The sequence below is a fragment of the Callospermophilus lateralis genome, chromosome 2, assembly GCF_048772815.1.
Source record: "Callospermophilus lateralis isolate mCalLat2 chromosome 2, mCalLat2.hap1, whole genome shotgun sequence".
Classification (NCBI taxonomy): domain Eukaryota; kingdom Metazoa; phylum Chordata; class Mammalia; order Rodentia; family Sciuridae; genus Callospermophilus; species Callospermophilus lateralis.
In genome coordinates, this window is record NC_135306.1 from 142,745,419 (window position 1) to 142,755,825 (window position 10,407).

Consider the following 10,407-nt stretch of genomic DNA (forward strand, 5'->3'; position numbering starts at 1 on the left):
TTAAAAACCATTAAATTGTAGATTAATTGTAAAAATGTAGTATTGAAAAAAATAAATGAAAACACCTATTGAAAAAATATTCACCCTAATTAACACAAGACAAGATACATTTGAATAAAAATGGTTTTATTATAAATTAAACAATAAAATTACTATATTTCAGAATATTTGAAACACAACTAAATTAAGATTTTCATTGAAAATGAATTAAATAAGCATAGGGGAAAGAAAATATAAAGTATTAAGAACAGAAAAGAGGAATGAAATAATTTCTGCAGATAATATAATACCACATATATAGCCAATTTTCCCAGCACCATTTATTAAAAACATTGTCTTTTCTCCAGTGTATGCTTTTGGATACTTTGTCAAGGATAGGATTACTTTAGATGTGTGGGTCTGTCTCTGTGTCTTATATACTGTACCATCTGATTTTTTGACCAATATCATGCACTTTTTGTCGGTATAGATGTGTAATATAATTTGAAATTAGGTCATGAAAGCTATTAACAACTTTAGGAAAAATGTATCATTAGAATGAATCAAAGAATTCCAAAAAATTGTACAGTATAAAATCCACAAACAAACTCAGTTTTGTTTCTACACACTAACAATATCCAATCCAAATTATAATAACATCAAAAATAATAAAAACCCTAGAATCAACTTAACAAAATATTTGAAAGACTTGTGCACTGAAAACTAAAAAATACTAATGAAAGAAATTAAAGGCGAATAAATGGAAAGATCTCCCCATTTATGGACATTATATTGTTAAAATACTCATACTATTCAAAATTATCTACAAATTCAATGAAAGCACTATAGAATCCCAACTACATACTTTAATGAAATTGTAAAACAATCCTAAAATTCATCTTTGCAATGGCAAAAAGTAACCTAAATAGTAAAACGTATCTATGAAAAAAGAATATAGCTGGAGACATTGCAATTTCTGATTTCAAAATGTATTATACAGCAATAGCTATTACAGATGAAGTGGTCTTACGGAAACAGACACGTAGATCCATGAAACAGAATTAAGTAACCAGAAATAAACATGTCAACAATCAACAAATGTTTTGACAAGAGTGTGAGGAATATATAGTAAGAAATGGATAGTCTCTTCATCAAATAATGTTGGGGAAAAAATTGGTATGCCATACGAATGAATGAAATTGACCCCTCATCTTACAGCACACATTAAAATCAACTCAAAATAGATTAAATACTCAAAGAATGAAAACTGCAAAAATCTTAAACAAAAACATATGTGAAAAGGTTTGTGACATTGGTTGTTGTCAATCTCATGGAAACGATACTGAAAATATACAAACACAAAAGCAAAACTAGTCAAGTGGGACTATATTGAAGTAAAAAAAATTCTTGCATAGCAAAGAAAAGAACAGAAGGAAAAGGCAATTTATGAAATGAGGGAAATATTTGCAAACCACATATCTTATGAGAGTTTTCAAATTAAGTTAAATTTAGCCTCCAATTGAAGTACATTTCAATAAGTAAATAAACTACAACTTAATCTGAGAGTATATTGTTGTAACCAGAAATCACTGGACTTAAACTTCTTAAGCATATTAAATAAGGGAAAAGCCAAACTGAAACAAATCAAGCTACTTTTATATGTCACTTTTTTTTTTCTATCTATAAATACTGACTGCCCCCATGGCGGAATGGAGTTCACATAACAATTTCTGTTCTGCGGTGCTAGCTGACTCCTGGATTATTTCTTTGCTCAAATTACTCGGCTAAATTTAATTCATCTAAAAAAAAATTAAAATGGAGAGATAGCCAATATTTATCAAGAATAACTTAAAAACAAATAACCCAATTAAAACAAGGATAAAGAACTTAAATAGATATTTCTCTGAAGAAGACATTGAACAGGTATATGAAAAACTGTTCAACATCATTAAACATCAGGAAAGTAAAAATCAAAAATAGAATGAGATATTACCTCACATCTGTTAAAATGAGTATTATAAAAATAGATTACAAATTTTGGCAAGGACCCTTTTTACAAGATTGATAGGAATTTCAAATGGTTTAATTACTGTGGAAAACAATATGGAGCTTCCTCAAAAGAATAAAAATAGAAACACCTTGTGATCCAGTTTTATGGTTTGGATACAATGTGTTTTGCAAAAGCTCCTGTGTGAAATGCATCGTCCAGAGGTAATATGTCTAGAGGTAAAATAATAAGATTATGAGAATGCTAACCTAATCAGCCATCCTACTTTGAGTGACCTAACTGGGTTATGTCTGTAGGCAGGTGGGGCATGGCTGGAGAACATGGGCTACTGGGGGCATGATTTGGAGTTTATCTTCCCTGTGGCCCCTATCCCATTCTCCTGCTCTGCTTTCTGACTGCTGTGAGCAGAGCAGTGCTCCTCTGTCTCATGCTTCCTCTCTATTGTGTTCCTCACTCAGGCCCAGAGCAATGGAATCTGCCCACCATGGACTGAACCTCTGAAACTGTCAGCCTCAAATAAAAGCTTCCTCCTCTAAGTCATACTTGTCAGGGATTTTGATCCTAGCAAGGAAAAGCTAACTATCACATTTAGAAAGTCCTGAATTTTGATAAATTCAAAATAACCTGTAATAAGTATTTTGAAAGGAGATTTTTTTTAAAGAGATAGTGAATGTGTGTGTGTGTGTGTGTGAGAGAGAGAGAGAGAGAAAGAGAGAGAGAGAGAGAGAGAGAGAGAGAGAGAGAGAGAGAGAGAGAGGGAGAGAGGGAGAGAGAGAAGTTTTTAATATTTAGTTTTTAGTTTTCGGAGGACACAACATCTTTGTATGCGGTGCTGAGGATCGAACCGCGCTGCTCGCATGCCAGGTGAGCGCGCTACCGCTTGAGCCACATCCCCAGCCCCTTGAAAGGATATTTACACTGTTCTTCTTTTCAGCATTATTCTCAATAGCCAAGATGTGGACACAGCTGTTTTATTAATGGAAAAATCGATAAAAATATGGTATACACACACAATGGATGATTATTCAGCATTAAAAGGAAGGAAATCCTGATATTTGCAGCAATGTTACATATGACAAAATGTTGAGGGGGTTATGCTAAGTGAATAAGTTAGGCACTAAAAAATAAACACTTCATCATTCCACTTACACGAGGTATCTAAAACAGTCAAATATGCAGAAACAGAGAGTAAAACCATGGTTGCCAGTAGCTAGAGAGAGGGGCACATTGGTTGTTGCTATTCATGACTGCAAAGTTGCAGTTATGAAAGATGATTAAATTCGAAAAATCTGTTCTACAGCATTGTACCTCTATAGTCAACCATGCTGTATAATTCACTTACAAATTTGCCAAAAGTGTAGATCTCTTGTTATGTGTTTTTACACCAGCTGAAAAACACACAGAGGAGACAGAGAGGTAAGTGTGTCTGTTGTCTCAGGTTCCTACCCTAAAGCTTATGGGCTGATGGGCTGGCGGCAAAGTTCAGAAGACCTCAGGCTGTGCAATATTCAACTTGCACTGAGAAAGGCTGCAAGACCTCAGATAAAGGACAGAGAGCATTTGTGGGGGGACCCTGTCCTGCCACAGAAGTGCTTGTCCCATATGAATCAGCAGTTTAAGGATGTCTTATCATATTTTTACTTCAAAGTCTGCACTGACAAAGAGATTCTACTTTGAAAGTGCTTTCTCCCTTTTGAGTTGCTTGGCTGAAGATGAAAGAATGAAATTTTCATTACATCCCAGACTGACACATTCATTGCTCCCAGCACTGAGATGCTGTTTAAGGATCAAAAACCTTATCATTGTCTGTTTTATTAGCCAGAATGATCTCTGAATGTGCTGAGGCCGGGGTGATGTGTGGAGTTGAAGGGCTCTCCAGAGAACAACTTATGATAGCTCTTTGTGGACCTAAACCCCTAACATTGATCCCCAAACCTCAAGGTCAATGGCTAGATGAGGAGGAAGTTGAGAGCCAGGTTAACATCCTGGGATGCTGTGGGATTCTCTGCATTCCAGGAAAAGGTAAAACCTAGATGGAGAATTTGGATCAGCCCAAGTTTATTGTGTGTTTGATTGGTCAGCTTTCTCAGAGGATCATGCCATACGCCACATTTGGAGAGAGCTGGCTGAGAAAAGATGAGGGGTGGTAGGATGTTAAATAGCTGTCTTCCAGGTTTTCCAAGTGATCCTAGAAGCTGAGCCCTTATTGCATAAGGTTCCCTTCTGGATGGTAGTGTTAGATTAAATTCACAGGTAACTATCACGCCAGAGGTAGCCTATGAGACCTCAAAAGAGAATGGGAGAGTCAACTTGCCCATGAATCCTTAGGCTTCTCTTATGTTTTAGTCCTGTCTTCCAAGATGATCTGATTTCAAGAGGCCAATCTTCATAAGGGGGTGTTTGCTCTGCTTGGGTGTTCTGGAAAAGGACTCTGCAGACATCAGTCCCTACTCAAAATGTCAACAAACTTACATTCTTGGGTCTAGAGTAGGTGAGAAGGAAAACTGGACCCAGAAAGAATTTCTCCATAGGTAAATCTTTGTTAGGACTTCTGTTCAAGCAATCACCACCAACAATTTCTCAAAAGCAAAATGTTGGGCAGTAAAAATCTGAGTAAATAAAGGGGTAATAAAAAGTGGCATAAATTTTAATGAAGAAAAGAGGTAAAATAGAGAAAATGAAAGAAAATATTGAAATTTAAAATAAAAAATACAAAAATAAAAACTAATATGTCTTATTTTTTAAGAGGTAGTCTAAGAAACAAGTAAGAAAAAATAATCATAAGCAAACTAAAAGGAAATATGTATACATTACAAATATGTTATATTTAAAAGAAATTTTAAAATTATAAAACTATAATTTTAAAAACAATCAAATTTTATAACTTCCATAAAAATATAAAAACATCGTAATTGCTACAAATGAATAGAAATCTGAGCCAATGATACTTTAATGAATCCAGTAAATAATGAATCTGCTTCTCTCAAAAGATAATCTCTGTGAGACTTTTTTTTTTTTTTTAAATAATAAAATAGAACTCTATCCTCCTGATTTTATGAGGCGAGTAAAACTTGGTAGCTGAGCCAGAAGAAAAGGACATTGGAAATAGTATTTAAATGGAAGAAATGAAGGTATCTAGGAATAAATTTATCAAATATTTGCAACGCATTGGTAAACATAAAGGTAAAATATTATAAAGCATGCCACTGGGTTATTATTTAAATTCATAACAATACCAATTTTTTCCCTAAATTTGTGTACAAATTCAATACAGTTCTAAACAATTATGCTTACTATCTGTCTTAGAATTTGATAAATTGATCCTAAAATCAACAGAGTAAAACGGAAAAAAAAAAGCAAGACAATTTTGAAGGAATTTGTAAGATGTGAGAGATATACTAACATGGTGGTGATGTAAAAATCTAGAACAATTAAAGGAAAATGGAATTGATGAAAGGATTAAATAGAATGAATAAAAAAAGAACTGAGATTTTTACAAACTTGTAAATTTTAACAAATACTTTGTTGTGAAGTGTAAGAATCTATAGAAGTTCAAGTGTATATTAAATGAAGAAGAAATTCCAATTCTGGATGCAGAGCTAGAGATATTCTGGAATATGTGCAAAAGGGAAAAGACAGAAAGATCACTCACTATTAAAAAATTGTATCCTTCCAGACTATCCGTAGTAACAGAACAAACACCTAGTATTTTCTTAATAAATATTGCATAGCAGTTATAATTGTGTTTATCTATTCATTTACCCAAATGTTGAGAGCAGAGAGTAACATAATCATGCAAAAATTTATAAGTAGTATTATATTTTATGTTTAATAAATAAAATAACTGTTGTTTATGAAACCATTCATTAGCAATATAAAACAAGGGGTTTGGGTTGTGGCTCAGAGGTAGAGCACTCGCATACCATGTGTGAGGCACTGGGTTCAATCCTCAGCACCACAAAAAAATAAAATAAAGATATTGTGTCCACCTGTAACTAAAATATATTTTTTTTAATTAAAAAAAATTAAAAAGAAATATAAAACACAGAAAAGAATAAACACAATTTTCAGGAATATTATTGCCTCTGAGGGCAGATAATGATAAATAATGCTGGACATAGATACTGTGAAAGTTTCACTTTAATAATTTATTCCTATTTTAAAAATTATAATAGTGATGTGGAAAATGCCTTTCATTCTCAGGGTGGAAATACATTTTTACTTACCAACTATTTAAAATACTTCATTATAAAAAACAGATATGTGTTCAGAAAGTATTTGAATTCATTCATGCATGTATCCCTTCTACAATTCCCTGATACCAGGCACAAATAGTAAGTAAGAGACCATTCTTCTCTTTAAGGTGAACTGCTCCATATAATTCACAGCCACCTACTTAACATTGCAAGTTCACATTGGAGTCCAAAAGAAAGGTTTTTTTTTTTTTAAATTTTTATCATTTTAAACAGATAAATAACATCATAAAGTAGAACATATTTATGGGGTATCATGGGAGATCTCAAAACGTGTATTCACTGTGTAATGTTTAAATCAAAGTGAACTCTCTCCTCATTTATCATTTCTTTAGTGAAAACCTTCACAATCCTTCCTTTTAGCTCTCTGAAATATACAGCTCATTGTCATTATCTGTAGTCACCTTACTTTAGAGTAACATTCCAGAATATCTGAAAACATTTAATTTTCAGAATTTCATAAAATATTATCTGTGTCTTATCAGAGATAATTCAGGTAAGAGAGGTGATTCTGGGGATGACTTTCAAAGAACTTTTACAGGATGGGATGAAGGAAGAGCATTTACAGTCATGACGTGTTAGTGAAATCATCTGAAAGAAAAGGACTTTGATTAACAGTGTTATTCTAGGACTCTGGTCCCAACTATACAGATATATTATTTATCTCGTCTATCATTGTAACCCATGAATCTAATACAGTCCATGGTTCATGGGAAGCATTCTGTGAGTATTTAGTTAGTTAAGCACATACACTTTGGGTTCAACCTTAAAGTGGTGAAGCACTGAGCAGCCATAGCTGGATACTTTTCCCTCTATTGGATTTTCAAGAGAGACTGTAACATTCTCGTTTCCCTTTGTCTTTGCAACAAACATTGACCCTTTGTCATCTCCCTGGACATTTCAAAAGATTACAGATTTCCATTTAATTATGTTATCATGCAAAACTGTATGGTTTATATTATTTCTCTCTTTCATTTAAACGAAGAGAATTCAGATTTCTTAATATAAACCATTCCTAAGCTCTTTCTCTGCTTCCCACCTGTGCTGCCTTAAAATTCTGATGCATTTAGAAACTCATAATGGATATACTTTGGAAGTTATAGTTGCATGGCTGTATTTCAATCAATGATTTAAAATATTCTACAAAACCTCTAAAAGGAAAGCACACACAGGTTATCAAAATAATACACATATATACATGTAAACCTATGCATATGTAGATATATATTATTCATTAGAATAGTACAGAAATATAAATAAAAGAAATAAATGTTATGAAAATGGTGTTATCAAGCTAATAAGCAGAAATTTATTAATATCAGTATTATTTCATTATATATTTTACACAAATTTATTAATCTCAATATCATTTCATTTTATATTTAATGAACTTCAACTGAGTGTTGCAAGTATTGCAAAAATGGTCAAATAGAGATAAGATGACAAGATATGTTCCAGGGGAGTCTAGAGTTTATCCAGAATGTAAAGAACAGACAGGAAAATGGAATGAGGACACAGTTGGGAAACACTGATTCTGCCTGGAAATCACCTAGAGAACACTTGATTGTACTTTGAGTCTTGAGGCAACAACAAAAAAGATCTTGTAAGCGATGTGAAGAATTCAGAATCTATCACGAAGACAATTAAAATCATAATGCAGACTTTTGTTTTAATTAAGTCAAATTAAGAATAGGACTTTAAACTCAATTCACAATAGCTAAGCTATGGAACCAGTCTAGGTGCCCTTCAACAGATGAATGAATAAAGAAAATGTGGTACATGTAAACAATGGAATATTACTCAGTCATAAAGAAGACTGAAATTATGACATTTGCTGACAAATAGATAGAACTGGAGTCTGTCATGCTAAGTGAAATAAGCCATTCCCATTAAACCAAAGGCTGAAAGTTCTTTCTGATATGTGGATGCTGACTCACAATGGGGGATGGGATGATTTGTCATATTGAACAGGGAGAAATGGTAGGAAGAAAGGAGGTATGGGAATGGGAAAGACAGTAAAATGAAGCAGACATAACTTTACTATGTTCATATATGAATATCGATCAGTGTAATGCCACATCATCTACAATTACAAAAAATGGGAAGTTATACTCTAAATATGCATAAAATGCATTCTACTATCATGTATAATTAAAAGAAAAGATTTTAAGAAGGGAATAAAACCAAGAAACCATAAGTGGGGTGGAATCAAATCAAATGATTTGCACAGCAAAGGAAACAAAAGCATGAAGAAAGAGCCTTCACAGTGGAAGAAAATCTTTTCTAGCTACTCTTCTGACAAGGGATTAATGTCCAGAATATATAAAGAACTAAAACCAAAAAACCAAAACACTAAAAAACTAATAAAAATAAGAATAAGGCTTTAACTGCAATTCTTGCCAAAAACTCAAACCTTGTTGTCATAGTTATTATTATGTTGTTGTTATTATTTATTATTACTAGTTTGGTCCTGGTGATTGAACCCCGGGGTGCTTAACCACTGAACAACATCCCCATTCCTTTTTATTTTTTATTTTGAAACAAGTTACTTAGGGCTTCGCTAAGTAGCTGAGTCTGGTCTCCAATTTGAAATCCTCCTGCCTGTCTCTGGAGTTGCTGGGATTACATGCATGTGGCACCATGCCTGGTGAAATAGTGATTTAATCATGTTCAATTACACAAAATTTGGATAAAGCCTGCTGTCATTGCTGTCTTCTTTTAAAGCACTAATTTTTACTCAAATATACACTCTTTATTGTTATGATCACAATTACTGATTTGCAGAATACTTATTGCATTTCAAATATGTAGGAATCTCCCAGAAACTTTCTCAGAAGAAAATACATCCTTTGTGTCCACAGAAATGAACACATACATGTTGTTTTCTTATGTTGTGTGTGCTGAGCGAGGCTTCAGAACATGTGGGGCTTTGTGTTTGAGGTATGTACCCAGAGAGCAGAACTAGGACAGAATGCTGCCCTCTGCTGAAAAATGTCCAGTACGCAAGCCGGGTCTTGAAAAATAGATGAAAGAAATGAGACAGTTTGAAAAGTTTAAAAAAAAAAAGTTGATAAGATTTTGGGGGAAATGATACTTTTTAAAATTTGAATTTAAAAAAAATCAAAGGAAAATATGACAAACTTACATAAGTTTAAAAATAAAACTATCTACATAAAAATCTTAATCTAAAATGCAAACGATAACAGTTATGGAAAAATATTTTCAACTCATTGGATAGACAGAAAGACCATTTCTATAATTTAAGTCACTTACATAAAGCATCAAAATGTCCAATAGATAAATAGGAAAATAATATTGAGATATGTCACATGGGGGGGGGGTGTGAGTTGTAATTTATGTGTGATAAAATGTCCATACTCCATAGCCATTTAGAATTAAAAGGTACATTATTAAAGTATGCAAAATTTAAACTTTACAAACTGATATAAGCCTCTTGTAACTCAATATAGGAAAAATCATAAGAGCACATATTTCTTGACAAATTATGCCATTTCTTGATACTAGATGAAAGGAAATAATTAAGAAGCCATAGGAATGAAGATATCATTTATAATTCAAAATAAATAGTTAAAACATATATATAGTCAAACTATTTTTTAATGTTATGGCATATCAAAATGATGAAGTGGTTAAAGGTAATAGGTATTGTGGTACCCACCTTGAATATGTCCTCTTGATAATCAATGGAATATTTGGAAGTGACACCTCACATGGCAAGGTATTTTGCATACTTAAGTTCACTGCTTAAGATAGGCATCATCTTGTATTATCTGGGTGGTCCCAATCTAATCACCTTTATGTACAAGTATAATTCACCAATAAAAATGTGGAAAGAAAGAAATTAAGTGACAGAAAAATAAGTCAGAGGTTTTCCATGTGCGACAAGGATTTGATGTGGCATCCCTAGTTCTAAGCTATAGGGAGCACCACGCTAGACATAAAGAAAAGCCTCTACAAACAAAGAATGGCTTTCACACTGGCAGTCAGCAAAGACCTGCAAGACTCCATCCTACAAACACAGGTACTGAATCACCCAACAAGCTGAATGACCGGGAGTGCATTCCTCGCTGAGCCTCAAGTCGGTAGCACAGTCCTGCCATCACCTTAATTTCAAATCTTTGAGACTCTGAGCGGAGGAACCAGCCC